Raw genomic sequence first — 14,922 nt, 5'->3', positions numbered from 1 at the left:
ATATATATATGATAAGAAGAAAAAGATCAACTCACCCGGAGTCTGTGCTACAATTTCCTAGCACGACCATCAAGGCGTCCCAAACGATCGACGCCTAGGACAATTATCAAACCACATCTTAGAATTCTTATCAATAGATCATGTAATTTACGTAAAACACATCCCTAAAAACATTTTAAAGTGATTTAAGCCCCATTGACCAAAAGTCGATCGTTAGTCAACGATCAACGGTAGGGTCCACAACCCTAGGAAATTCAATTCGGAAGATCTGCATCGACGGTCCCCTGGCCACGCGCCGCCGTGGGTGGTGGTCGACCGGCTTGACTCGCCGGAAAATCCAACTATTTCTAAAATTACCAAATTTTACAGAATTGTAGGTCTCAATGAGAAAAGTAAACTTTATACCTGTGGCCAAGTCCAATTTGACCTGAAAAGGCTCCAATTTTGCTAAAACCGTACGGAACCCTAGAATTTGGGTGTTTGTGATTCGTCCTCAAATTGACTCTGACGCTCCAACCACTAATTGGGCTTTGTTCCTGACCTCTTAAGGAGTGCTTTGGTGGTGGTAATTGAAGGTAAGTGTTTCATAATGGGTGGATTGCCGGCGAAGGGTGTACGGACCCGTGAGTGTGTTCTTCACAAAATGGGGATTAAATCTCGTCAATCTAAAGTGGAAATTTGAAGAAGGAAGGTTGAGAAATTGTTTGGAAGTGGTAGGCGATCGTGAAACACCGGTGAGATGGACCAAATTCCGTAGGAACTAGCATGGAGTCCGAGTCGAGTCACGTAAGAGAAACAGGTCATAAAAAAAGGGGTTTCTAATCCTCTGTTCACTCCTTCCCTTCTTGATCTTCTCCTTCTTCTTCCTGATTGGTTCTTGTCTTTCCTCTCTCTCTTCCCCATTCGCTAAGCCTTCCTCCTCCTTCTCCTTTCTTCTTTCCTTTCTTTTCCTTTTTCCCGATTGGGCAGCAGACCCTTATTTTTTCCTTTTTTCTTCCTACCACTTTTTCTCTTTTACAAAATAACCTCCAACCCATATAATAATACTTATGAGAATATATATAATAAATGGAAATCCTTAGAAACGTAATTTTCAGATTTGTAGCTCTGTAAAACTTCGACCGTAACTCCAAATTCACTTTCTCTTGCGTCTATGCGTTCGTATCACCAAATACTATGCAAATACGCTAAAAGTATAAGTCGTATGTCTCACTAAACGTTGGTCAACGAAAGTCAATACCTTCATCTCTAGGACATTTTCGTAAAACAACGTTTTTAAAATTTGTAAAAACATAAAATTAGGGACGGGTCGTCACAACACCAACACATATGGGTTCCATCTCTATTAGAGAAGTGATACAAATATGATAAGAATAGCATTTTTGAAAATTAAGATGCAGGTATTAATTAGATTTTTAGGGCAAAAATGCTACTCTTCCACATATTTGTATCATCTCTCTAATAGATATAAGACGCACATGTGTTGGTAGACCCTACCTGTATTAAAATGATAATACAAATAATGGTACAAATATGTGATAAGTATAGTAGTATACACTTTTTAAGGTGCATTATGATTCCCTTGCATGTATGCTTCTTAATTCAAACTGGGTTCAAAGGCTCAAAAGCCTTAAACAAAAGCCCGCCCAATCCGAAAGCCCAGGAAAAGGAACAGTCCGATCAGCCCACGATTCGTTTCATTCTCTTAAGAAGTAGAAAGAGGAAGAGTGAAGAGAGGGAGCGAGAGAGCGGAGCAGCACTGTAGCACTACCCGTACAACGTACCCAAAAATTCCCCCCAAATTTCTGCCCCAGGGTTTCAGAGTTTCCCCAAATGGAAAGCGATGATGAGACATCGGGACCAATGATCGACGACGAGATCTACACTAATGGCGTTTACGGCCATGACGAGAAGCGCAGCCGACCGATCATCAACAGCGAGCAATTCGATATCAAGGCCTACGCGAGCCTGTACAGCGGCCGTACCAAGATCATGCACCTCATTTTCACCGTCGAGAGGAGCCAGAGCAACCAGGCTATGGAGTTGGAGGCTCTTCGCATGGCGTACGACGAAATCAAGAAGGCGGAGAACACCCAGTTGCACAGAGAGGTTGTGCAGAAGATCGGTGGTCGATTGGGCCCGAGTATGGAATGGACGTGGCTTGGTGCGACGCGGTGGATAGGAGGGCCGAGCAGAAGAAGGAGAAGCTCGAGAACGAGCTCAATGCCTACAAGGTATGTAGTTTTATGACTCTGGAATTTCTAGGATTTATGTGATTAAATAGTATATAGGTTTTTGTGGTGATTTCTTCTGGGTTTCTTGTAATTTGTGTTTAATTGTTCATGTTGTTATATATTTGATATTTTTGTTTTGAGAAGAAACCGATAGAATTTTATAAAAACAATAGAACGAATCACAACAAGCGGAAAAGAAATCCACCAAATAAAAAAACTAGCTAATTCCATTTGTTCATGTTGTTATAACTGATATGGTGTGCCTATAGTCTATTTGCTGGGTTTATTGTAATAAGACTGTTTTATTGTATGGTTTGTCATAGTATATCGTTTTCGGAGTATGATATGTATACACTGACTATTGCAAACTCCCTCTCGCTGTACCGAAATAGAGACCTGATTTAAACGATCAGGTACAGCATCGCATTTGACACCTGACAAAGGAATGTGGTTATGGATGAGATGTTGTATTCAGGATACAGGGTAGTGATGGTCCTTTGGTTTGTATTTTAGGCAGTGTTGGGTAGTAAGCAAACAACTTGTTCACCCCTCAACTTTAACTTGCTTTCAGATGCTTTGGTGGATGAGTGAACTTGATTTCAGATGCTTTGGTCGATGAGTGAAAATGTGTTAAAGGGATAGAATAGATTTCATTTTTTTTTTTTTGGGTATAGGAGAAGTAAATGAGATGGTGGACTACAGTTTTGTACAAGTAAATGAATACGGGGTTTTGATGATTAGTTAATTGAAATGGATAGTGGTCATTATTCTCGTGAACCTAGTGAATCTGTCGGGTAATAATCAACTTTGGGCTCAAAATGAAGGTTTCCAAGTGCAACATTGTCATTGGTTAATGCATCACATATTTTTTCAGACACATTTAACTTATACGTGTTGCATGTTTTTCAACTGTTTATCCTCTTAGAACTTCTTTTTTGTAACTTCTTATTGGGCTCTAATCAGTTTTCATATGCAATGATTAGGGTTCTGCTATCTTTAATGGTGGGAAAAAACCTACATTTGGGATTTCTCTCTCTGAGGGTTGTTATGCATATTTCCTTGCTCATGTTCATAAATGGTGAAATAAGTGCAATATATGTGATTGAATCTTCTTTGGCTCCCATTATCTCGTACCATGATCTCTCATTCTTCCTTCAAATGCTTTTGTGCAGACAAATCTGATCAAAGAAAGCATAAGAATGGGTTACAATGATTTTGGAGATTTTTATTATGCTCATGGTCAACTTGGGGATGCTTTTAAAAATTACGTTCGGACTCGTGATTATTGCATTACGTCAAAGCATATTGTTCACATGTGCATGAGTTCAACTTTGGTCAGCATTGAGATGGGTCAATTTACTCATGTCACAAGCTATATTACCAAAGCAGAACAAATACCAGAAGCCCTTGACCCAGTCACTGTTGCTAAACTTCGTTGTGCTGCTGGCTTGGCTCAATTGGAATCTAAAAAGTACAAACTTGCTGCTCGTAAGGTTGGTGGATGTTTCTTATTGTTTTTATTTTTATTTTTTATCGTATTGTCATTTTATATTTTTTGAAATGGATATAAAATCTTGTAGCTTTGTGCTTTAACATAAAGTACTTGTGAGTTTATGATCTCTGTGTTTTTCCTTTATTTGGTTAGGCATGTTATGCTTGGTATGCTAATATGATTTACAGATGTTCAGAAGGTCAATTAACAATTTAACAGTCAATGATTTCATGCACTAAATTTGTTTCAACTGCAAACTAAGAGGATGTGAATGAGTTAATGATGACTTGATGATATGTCTGTGTTTGTGTGTGTATCTTTAAAGATATAAGTGCAGACCGTGAGGGAGTGTTTGGATGCTCAGCATTTGGTGTTCACACTTCACACAATGAACTTTTTCATGTACATGCTCAGTATATAATGACATCTTTCGTTTTTTATCTGATTTTCTGGATCATTTTTAATATGCCTTATGAGAACCTTCATAGTGTAATTATTTGTTTACAACTCGCTTTAATTGTACTATGTTGTCATTTTGTAATCTTATTTCAGTTGTAATCTATATGCTCTTGTTGGGCAGAATATATGACAGATACTTGGATAATATTGAACTTATGCCTTTAAAATCAAAGGAAACAGTTGGTCTTTAATTATTGCTAATTTAGTTTTTCTTGGTCTCCAAGTTTTAAGATTGTCCCTGATTCTCTAAATTTTGTGTCTGTCCAATTTGAAGAGTGTTATTACCCCCATTACCTTGTAAAATCAATCAACTGCAATGTTTTGTCAATGTAGTAGTCTATGCCTTTTCTTTATCTGCTGCTCTTGTGAGACATCTAATGTTTTTATCATTCTCATTCATTGTGACATTACAGTTCTTGGAAACCGGGCCTGAATTGGGAAATCACTACAATGAAGTGATTGCTCCTCAAGATGTAACAACATATGGTGGGCTTTGTGCCCTTGCAACTTTTGACCGCATGGAACTGAAGGCATATATTCTTTCTTTCCTTTCAACTATCTCTCCCTTTGATCTTTTGGGTTTTTTTTGTTCAGAAGTACAACACTCTTTCTCAGTAAATGATTTTATATTACAGAACAAAGTTATAGACAACCTGAATTTCAGGAATTTTTTAGAGTTGGTACCTGAAGTCAGGGAGCTTATCAATGATTTTTACACAAGGTAATCTATTGTAATGTGATCTTTTTAGTTGTTGACTTGCTTTATTAGTGTGTTAATTTTGGCAATGGTGCTTCGACATGCACAATGGATATGGTAGGGGAAGTTCAAGTTATACTAAGATATAGTCTGAAAGATTTATAGGTTTCAATCATGTGAGCTTCTTAATATTAGTTGTTCTTTTTAAACAATCTTATCAAGTGACATTAAACATTGCATACTCGTAGTTTTAGTTGCAATGAGTTAATGTTTTCCAATTCCTTGTTTAGATTGAATATGAAAAGTTGAGGGTGCTTATGCAATTGCTGTTATCGGTTGGCACTTGGCAGTGTAGAATACTTGTTATCTGATGATGCTCAGAGATTCAGTTTTAGTAACATTGATCTTCTCATCTTTTATAGCCATTATGCTTCATGCCTGGATTACCTTGGGAATCTCAAAGCAAATCTGCTGCTTGACATCCATTTACATGATCACCTTGAGACACTCTATGGCCAGATCCGCCACAAGGCCCTCATCCAGTATATGCACCCCTTTGTATCGGTAGATTTAAACATGATGGCCAATGCGTTCAAAACTGATGTTGCAGGGCTGGAGAAAGAACTTGAAGCTTTGATCACTGACAACCAAGTCCAGGTGTGCTTTTTAATGATATCTACTGTATCTACTTATATGGGATATTTACCTAGCTTGTAATGTTACAAAATCTTGGTAATTCACTCCATACCCAATTGTCAAATGGACCTCATATATATTGGTTCACTTAAGTGTGGAACCCAATAGGTAATTGAGGTATTATGCACAATGAATCAGCATTTGTGGTAGGATTTGGAGGGTCGGGTTGAAGTGAAGTGAAACTTCAGAGTCTGTTTTTCATGTGTAGTATTTTAGGCATGGAGTTTGGAACTAAATCGGTTAATTGTGGTATGATGCATAATGAATCAGAATCAATTTTTGTGGTAGGGTTTGGGGTGGTGGGTTTGAAGTGAAACTTGAGGGTCTATTGTTTTTCACGTTTAGTATTCTGTTCTTTATTGACCCAATTCATGACAACACTGCAGGCTAAAATTGACTCGCAGAACAAAATCCTCTATGCACGGCATGCAGATCAAAGGAATGCAACTTTTCAACGGGTGCTACAGATAGGGAATGAGTTTGATCGGGATGTTAAGTCGATGCTGCTTAGGGTAAATCTCATAAAGCACGAGTACAATCTCAGGGCAGCGAGGAAGCACTGAATTTATTTTTGGACAATGTGTAAATCTGGCAGTCTAGCCAAGGTTTGCGCCTGTACTTTTTATTTTTAACGTTCATCAACTTGGTCAAGTAGCATGGTGGAGGATTAGACACATGTAGGAAACCAGGGTGCAAATATATGCGAAAATTACGCTATGAAATGGTTACTGTCTTGTATATCCAGAGTTTTATTTTGATTCTGATTATTGTGTGGTCTGTTGCATCTGCTATTCTTCAGTTTCTTGATTTCACTCACACAAGCAAGTGTTGTGAAATGTTTCACTCTTTCACGTTTAAATTTGGAGGCTTTAACTTCATAAATGTTGTGAAAAAGATGACATGTGTAGTGGTGTATAAAGTAAATAAAGCACAATATTTACAAGGTTCAGCAAGTGTCCTTACATCTTGTGGGCAGCAATAATGGCTTTTTTCATTATTTGAAATAATATGAGTACAAAGATAACTCTCATGATTTTTCTCTCTTCTCTCTAGCCTTGGCATAACTTCTGGCTTTCTCAAGGAGATGATGAGAATTGGTGTGTTTACAAATGAGCTCGCCACACTTATTTATAGGAAATGGTGTGAAGTACAAACAAAATGACTTTACTAGTGGTTTGTGAATTATCCACCACTTTGTTAGCACTTTTACGACTCATGCTTTTATGTTTACTCTATTCATGCTTTGGTGTTGTCACATGGATGAATCAATATCATTAGAGTTGGTCATCCACAGTTACAACAATCCCCTTTGTATGGCCACAAGTCTTTGATGTACAGTCTCATTAGAACTTCTCCAATAATAACTCATGAAATGAATGGATTGTCTAAAGGAAAAAAAAAAAACAAAAACGTTTCTCACATGGCCAATATAGCATACTCTTAGATGCTTTCCCTGATTGACGCCTCTCCCTGATTACAATAAACTTGGATTAACTAGCTTGTTATCAAGCCGATGTGAGTCGATACAATTTTTGAACTTCAAAAATAAAACCTTTGAAGACATGAGTCTAGTCTTGTCCTTTTTCACAAAACATTCCTTTTTGGAGTCTTTGTTTCTAAAGGTATATCACATGCACTCCGAATACGAGTGGACCACCCATCTTAACAAAACACATTAATGATTAGCTTCATAGAGATATGTATTTTTGAGAGGCATGAAGATGTAACAACAAATGTTTGCTTAGTTGAGCGTCGTAAGATCAATCTATTTTTATATGTAAATACAAATCCTTTATGTGAGTTATCTTTCGCATGCTAGAGAGATTCAGATTTTGCTTACCTAATAAGACTATGACTATTAGAGTTTACTGGACTAAAACAAACACTTGTATTAAGAAAACTATCAAGTACCGTATGTATTTATACGCACTATACTCATCCAGCGTTTTACTATATATGACCTCACGTAAGAGTATCTCCAAATGAGATGTCAAAAATTTTACATGGATTGTCTTGAAAAAAGAAGGTGGTTTTCTGGGTCCTAAGGAGATGTCAAAGCCCTGCATCGATTGCATTTTCCACTTTGCTGCCAAATTTGAAGGCAAGGTCAAAAAAAAAAAAAAAATTATGACAAAATCGTATCGGGTTGTGTAATGCAGCATGTATCTTCTTGACGCATCATCGAAAACAGATGAACCAAATTGATTCCACGGTTTATTTGTTTGGAGTGAAGGAATACGTGATAGGTTGCCACTAAATCCGTTGATGCACAAAATCAGCGAGACCTTGGAACAACGTAAAGTGTCAAGTTTGTGACCTTTGTTCGGTTTCTCCGGTCACCTAGTGAGGATAATATGTAAAGAGATAGAGATAGGGAAGCAAACACAAGATGTACGTGGTTTACCCTAAGTTTGGCTACGTCTACGGAGTAAAGGAGTTCTCATTAATAGTAAAGGGTTTACACAAATACATAGGTTCAAGCATAATCATCATTAGTGGATTCTAACTAGTTTAAGTACAATAATGACATTCCCCCTAATTGTAGGAGAATGGTCTTCGTTTATAGTGGAAGAGAGTTTTCGGCTTTCATCCGTTGTTGATGTGGGACTCTAGGAGCTTAATTCTGACGTTGACACGTGACGTATTGTGATTGACCTCTTAGGTGGAGGGAATGACACGCCCCAACCTCGATATCCCCAAATACCAGGGTAGACACATGCTAGCCGACACCCGAGGGTGACGAAGCCATTAAAAACATGCATACCAATAAAATATTTAATTAGAAAGATATATACCGATGCAGAATCATGTTCAAAGCATACAACTACTAAGAATAATATGGAATGAATTATTATGAAAAGGTACGAACAAAGAAATGATACTTATACTGAGAAAACTCGAGAATGTCTATGATGTACAGTGTTGACACCAGGATCATGTGCCTCGATCCTAACTCCTGAGGGAGCGCAAAACCAGAAAAGGTGAGTGGACCAAAGTTTATAATAATAATACTAGTAAAAGGAAAACCATTTTCTTTGTGAACATATTAAACCCCTGTTTTTTAAAACATATATAATACTACATAATAGGTTTTATAAAAATCTTAGCATGCCATGAAAAACATGTGTAAAACATCGTAAATCATATCCATGATGTACTCAACTAGGGGTATCATAGTTGCCCAAAGGCAATACATGTCCATCACCCAAAGGTGAAGCTGTATAACCTGTCCATCACCCGAAGGTGAAGCTAATAACCTATCTATCTCCCGCAAGTGAAGCTGAATCAAATAGCATAACATCCACACCGACACTAGCCATGGCTAGTGAAGTTGTCCGACACCGTTTTCGGCAGTGAAGCTGGGGGTATATAATATATCATTTCTCACTCCTCTATCATCTGTGTCCTATGGCCATACACATAATACCCGTGGTGTGCAGATGTGCCGTATGATAACCCACTAGATAAGCACTAAAAACATGTCTCAAAAACTCATATTAAATCTCGGAGTTCAAATGCTCAAAGCATCATCTCATAAAATCATATAACTTTCTAGTTCAAACCATCATCATCACCATAATAAATCCATATCCGTAAATCCACCATATTTCATAAATCCGTAATATAAATTATATTCGAAAACCATGCAAACCCAATAATTCATATCCACTCGTAAAAACGTAATTTCAATAAATCATAATATTTAGTAAAGCAATTTAATTAAATCATGACTTTTATGTAACCCATAATCATAGAAATCCGAAATGGAATGCATGAAGATGAAATGCATGCTAGGTTAATATTTTATAAAAACATATAAGTTTAGAAGGGGTCAACTTACTAGTTTTCCATTGCCCGAAAGCCGCTCGAACTATCAAGAATAACATCGCTTCCTGCCAATGCGCCTAAACACAATTAGGGATCTTTTAACAAAACTCTACTAAAACGTTATAATTTTGAAAAACGGATGGCGGATTCGGATTCGGCACGTCGAGGAACATCGAGGTTTTTCCTTCACGCGCCACCGTGCGTGGTGGTCGGCCGCCCTAACTCGTCGGAAAATCCAACAACTCCAAAAATTTCCAAATTTTACAAGAATGAAAATCTCAATGAGAAGAACAACTTCCATGCCTATGGCCATGACCAATTTGGCCAGGAAAAGCCCCAATTTCACTAAAATCCGTTGGAACCCTAGATTTGGGTGTGCTTTGATTCGTCCTCCATACTCGCTCTGACGCCTCAACCAATGCATGGGTTTTGTTCTTGAGGTAGAGGGTAGCCTATTGGTGGTGGTAATTGGTTGAGTTAGCTTCACAATCGTTGAATTTCAACCGTGGCACCCTCGGAACCCATGGGTTCCGTTCTTCACGAATTCAAAGCTAAAACTAGTGAAATTTGATTGGAAATGGAAGATAAGAGGTCAGGAAGGTTTTCTAGGTAGTGGATGGCTGCAATTTGACGGAAAAACCGATGGAAACCAACCAAGAGATTGTGGAACTGGGTCGGGTCGGGAAAAGGAAAACGGGTTGGTGATCCCGTGCTTCACCTTTTCTTCATTTCCCATCCTTTCATGCTCTCCTTATTGGTCACTCTCTTTCTCTTCTTTCTGATTGAGCATCCCGCCCCTCCTTTATCTTTCATCTCCACCGCCCATCTTTTCTTCCCTTTAATCTAGGCCACACACGTGGCTTTCTAGATTTTGCTCCAAAAATCTAGAGCATTCCAGAAAATAATAAATTTACAAATTTTCCCTCGACTTCATTAGTTAATAACTCCTTCATTATAACTCCAAATTACGTTTTGTTTGCGCTCATGCGTTCATAGCAATGAGTACTACGAGGATATGCCAAGAAAACGAACCTTATGTGACTCAACAAGGTGGTCAACATAAGTCAACGTATTTGCGTCGAAGTGCATTTTAGTAATTTCACATATTAAAATTATAAAAATCATAATTTTGGGGACAAGTCGTTACAGGGAAACTCTTATGCTTCGGCAGGGGTGCCTCAGCATGAACCCTTTAGTGGGTCCTTGAAGATATGAAGTTAACCAGTGCTTAGTAGTTTTGGGATTGGTCAAGTATGGTACAAACACTCTAAGTTCCCGAGTGATGAAAGTTTCTTGGTTGGGGACTTGAAAAATCCAAGTCACTGAGTAATCACGAAACTTCTGAGTGCCAAAGTGTAGTAACATATAGTGGGAGTCCCCCAAGTTTCCAAGCGAAGAGCATATCTGAAGGTGGCTTGATATTCTTCTTGAGTCATTGAAGAAAAAAGACTTAAAAAATTCTCTCCTCCTTTTCTGTTTTTTTTTTTTTTTTTTTTTGGATGTAGCCCAAGTATAAATATTTTTTCTTAAGCCCAATTCCTTCTTTCTTTTTGGTGAGAGAAGAAAATGTGGTTGAAGCTTTTTCCTTTGGGCATATAGCTTGAGTGGTTGAAAATTTGTAGGTGAAACTTTTTGGTTGAAACTTTGTAGGTGAAGCTTTTTGGGGAAGTTTTGTAGGTGAAGCTTTTTTGAACCACATAAATAGACCTTGCTTCCACACTCTTGAGCAAGAGTGTGCAAGGCTTCCATTTTTTTTTTCTAGTTAGGCAAAGTGTGAAGCTTCCTCTTTCAAGGTGTGGGAAGCTATACCCTTCAACGTGTGGGAAGCTCAACCCTTCAAAGTGTAGGAAGCTTTCTCCCTTCAAAGTGTGGGAAGCTTCCTTCCCTCAAAGTGTGGGAAGCTCCCTCCCTTCAAGGGTGTGGGAAGCTCTACTTTCAGAGTGTGGGAAACATTTTTTAGGACTCCATAAATTGATTTTGCTTCCACACTCTTGAGCAAGAGTGTGGAAGACAATCTACATGTTGTAGTTATCTCCTATGTGTTGAAGCTTTGTTGGCTGTCAGAATTAATAATTAATTAATTGCTTGATTAATAATTAACAATTAATGAAATAATTATTAATTATCAAAATAATTATTAATTAATTAATTTCAAATTATTATTAGAAAAAATTAGTATCCGGTCCTTAGTTATTAATGTTCTTTGATTGAAACCTTATTAGTTTTTAAATTTTGATCAAGGTCCCTAGTATTAATCCAATAATAAATTTACATGTCAGTTACATAATTTTTAAAATAAAAATTAATTATTGATTTAGGATTTTAATACTCACACCTTTATTAAACTCCAAAATAATTTTCAATTCAAAACATTTCCAAAATAAAAAGAAAAATTAGAACAAGTTTGTACCCCTTAATTTTTTTTATAAAAAGGTTTCCAATTTTTTAATCTTATATGTACCCATTAATGTAATTTTTAAAATTTTAATCTTAAAATATACCTATTCTTAAATATATCAATTTGTTGTAGTAAAATGTACCCTTTTTTTTATACAAAATCTATTCAATTTTTTTCTAATTCATTTTTAAACTTATATGGGTACATTCTTTTTCTTGATTTGAGAATGTATCCATGTCAAATTTAATCAAAGAAATTTACTAATATTATTAAGCCTAATATCTATTATTTTTGTGTGGTTTTGAAGAATGTACCCATATTTTGGTACAATAATTTTTTTGTTAATTTTAATGAATGTACCCATGTTTACACACACACACACACACACAATATATTGGAGAATATAATTTATATTTTAATAATTTTAATCCACAAATTATGGGTTTTTTTATTTAAAATCTCATTAATACAAACAACTATAAATTTCAATTTTTAATTTAAAAAATATAGTAACCTACATAGAAATACATTATCACATTAATTTCAGGGACTTCGATCAAAAATTGAAAACCAACAAGATTTTAGTCAAAGAATATTGATAGTTAGGGACTGTATCCAAAGTGTCCCTCATTATTATTATTATTTTTTGGTAGTTTTTTATTTTTTATTTTTTATTTTTACAGATTTTTTTTAACAAGTAATGTGACAACCCGTCCCTAATTTTACAATTTTATAAATTTTAAAAGCGTGATTTTACGAAAATGCCCTTAGAGGTAAGGGTGTTGACTTCGGTTGACCATCGTCTAGAGGAACGTATGACTTATTCTTTTGGCATAATTGTGTAATACTCATTAGTACAAACGCATAGGCCAAAACCATTCGCGAGTCCGGATTATAACGGTATAGTTACGGATATTTGAAGTTGTTTCACTAAATTATAGATTTAAAGGAAAATAAACTCCCACCATGTGGGAATTGTAACCAATTAGATTTTAGGCAAAATTAAGTGGACCAATCAGAAAAAGAAGAGGAAGGACCTGCCTTCCCTTTCCCGTTGGCCCGACACGCACATCACTCCCAACCCAGTTCCAATTCCGGCCATGTCCACCATTTTGTCAGGCGATTTTTGCTTAGCCTTTATTTGATATCAATATCCAACCTCTATGCAACTCTTTTCCCTTCCAAAACCGAGCATCTTGGCTCCTAAAACGTGAGAACAACGCACGACGTCGTGGGGAATTCTCAACGGAAATTCCTCCATTCCGGTGAGTTCCACCACCTAAAACTACCCTTAATCAACTTCCCTTGGACTCAGGAACAAGATCCAACCAGTAGTAGAGACGTTGGAGCACCAAGGAAGAAGAATCGAAGTTCACCCATTTTAGGGTTTCGGCGAGTTTGAGTGAAATTGGAGCCTTTCCTAGCTAGATTGGACTTGGCCACTGGTATAAATCGATTCCTCCTGTTGTGTAGATGAATTTTCATGTTTGGATCGTGTGATTTAGTGGAGAAATGAGAAAGTTATAACGATTTAAAGTTTCCCAGTTTCTGGCGACCTCCGCTACTTTTGAGGCGTTTTCCGGCCAAATCACGGCGAGATAGCCATTTTGTAAGGTACCAATCTCTTCATCTCGTCGAGTATTGACAAAGTTATGGATGTTGAAAGGTTGCCCAGAAATTCCGACGAGTTACCAGTTTTCCCGCGGACAGCCATATTTCAGACCATTTTCCGGCGACCTCCGCCTACCATTTGGACTCCAAGATGGTATCATTTTGTTCTACATTTCTCTAGCTTCGATTTGGTATATTATGGGTTGAATTTGGTGGAGAAACAAGTGAAATATGGAGTTCCAAAAATTGCTCAGGAAATCTGCAAAATCTATAGAGTTTGGCGAAGTTCCATTAAGGTCCACCACTTGATAAGAATAGTATTCGATAATCCGATCATTGGATCGTCACCAAACTTTAATACATTATAGTACGTAATATTTGAGGACCATAGAAACTTACGGATCAGGAATCCGATGTACGGATCTTCCCGAATTGGATTTGTAAATTTATAAAATAAATGTTAACCGCCACTTGGTTTTGGGCAATTGACGGAGATTCGACCGTTGGATCGTAATGAAATTTTAGTTTGTTATTTTAGAAGCACAATGTGTATCTTTGGAAGTTATGAATCAGAAATCTAAGTTGTGGATCTCCTGGATTGAGTTATGTAGGGTTGTGGACCCCACTGTCGATCTTTGACTGACGATTGACCTTTGGTCAATGGATCTCAAATCAATTTAGAATGTCCTTGAGGATGTGCTTTGTGTGAATTACGTATTATATTGATAAGAGTTCTGAGATGTAATTCTAATTGTTATAGACGCCAATTGTTCGGGACGCCTCGATGTACGTGATAGTGAATCATAGCGTGGGCTCCAAGTGAGCAAGTGAGCAAGTGAGTAGATCTTTTCCCCTTATCATAGGTGTATAATTGATAATTCCACAAACATTTCTAAAGTGATTTATGTATGTACCTACAAATAATTATAATGAACTACGAATGGCTTGATCCCTATTTCGGGTACGTAGGCAGTCTAACGAGACGTTAGATACAACCATACAATAAATGAGACTAAATAATTGAGACAACAGCCTTGTTTGGGGAATTGAACAATGTAAAGAAGGTTGGTGGAAAAAGTGAGGTTTAACCTTATGAATTTGATGGTTAAATGTTGATCATAAATCGATATGTAAGAAATTTCGTGATTGAAGTAAAGAATCGTAAGTAGTGATAATTAATTTAAACTAGTGTTTTAATGGGCTTGTCACTGATAATTATTCCCAAAAGTAAATGGTTCGAGAGTGGGACGTTACAGTTATTGCATTTTAGGCCATTTGTTTATATGTTTATATATCTAGAAATATTATGATATGGTTGAAATTCAGATTTACATCCTGGTATATCCATATGTATATTCCTTGCACATAATTATTATGAACGCTCTGGAGTGCAAGAATGAACGCAAGACACACAGGTAAGTTTAGGTAAGTTCAGGTAAGTATATGGTATTAGTTGAACTGATGGGGGTTATGGTATGACTACATTTATGTTTTAAGTACTCCGACA

General features: G+C 36.9%; 1 pseudogene; it reads left to right on the top strand.

Moving 5' to 3' along the window:
• Positions 1 to 1,744: 1,744 nt before the first annotated feature.
• On the top strand, positions 1,745 to 6,369 carry LOC103445953 (COP9 signalosome complex subunit 1-like; annotated as a pseudogene).
• Positions 6,370 to 14,922: the final 8,553 nt, after the last annotated feature.

This window comes from Malus domestica, chromosome 01, assembly GCF_042453785.1.
Source record: "Malus domestica chromosome 01, GDT2T_hap1".
NCBI classification, from domain to species: Eukaryota; Viridiplantae; Streptophyta; class Magnoliopsida; order Rosales; family Rosaceae; genus Malus; species Malus domestica.
The sequence above is the reverse complement of the archived record's forward strand: the minus strand, read 5'-3'. Positions and strand labels throughout refer to the sequence as shown.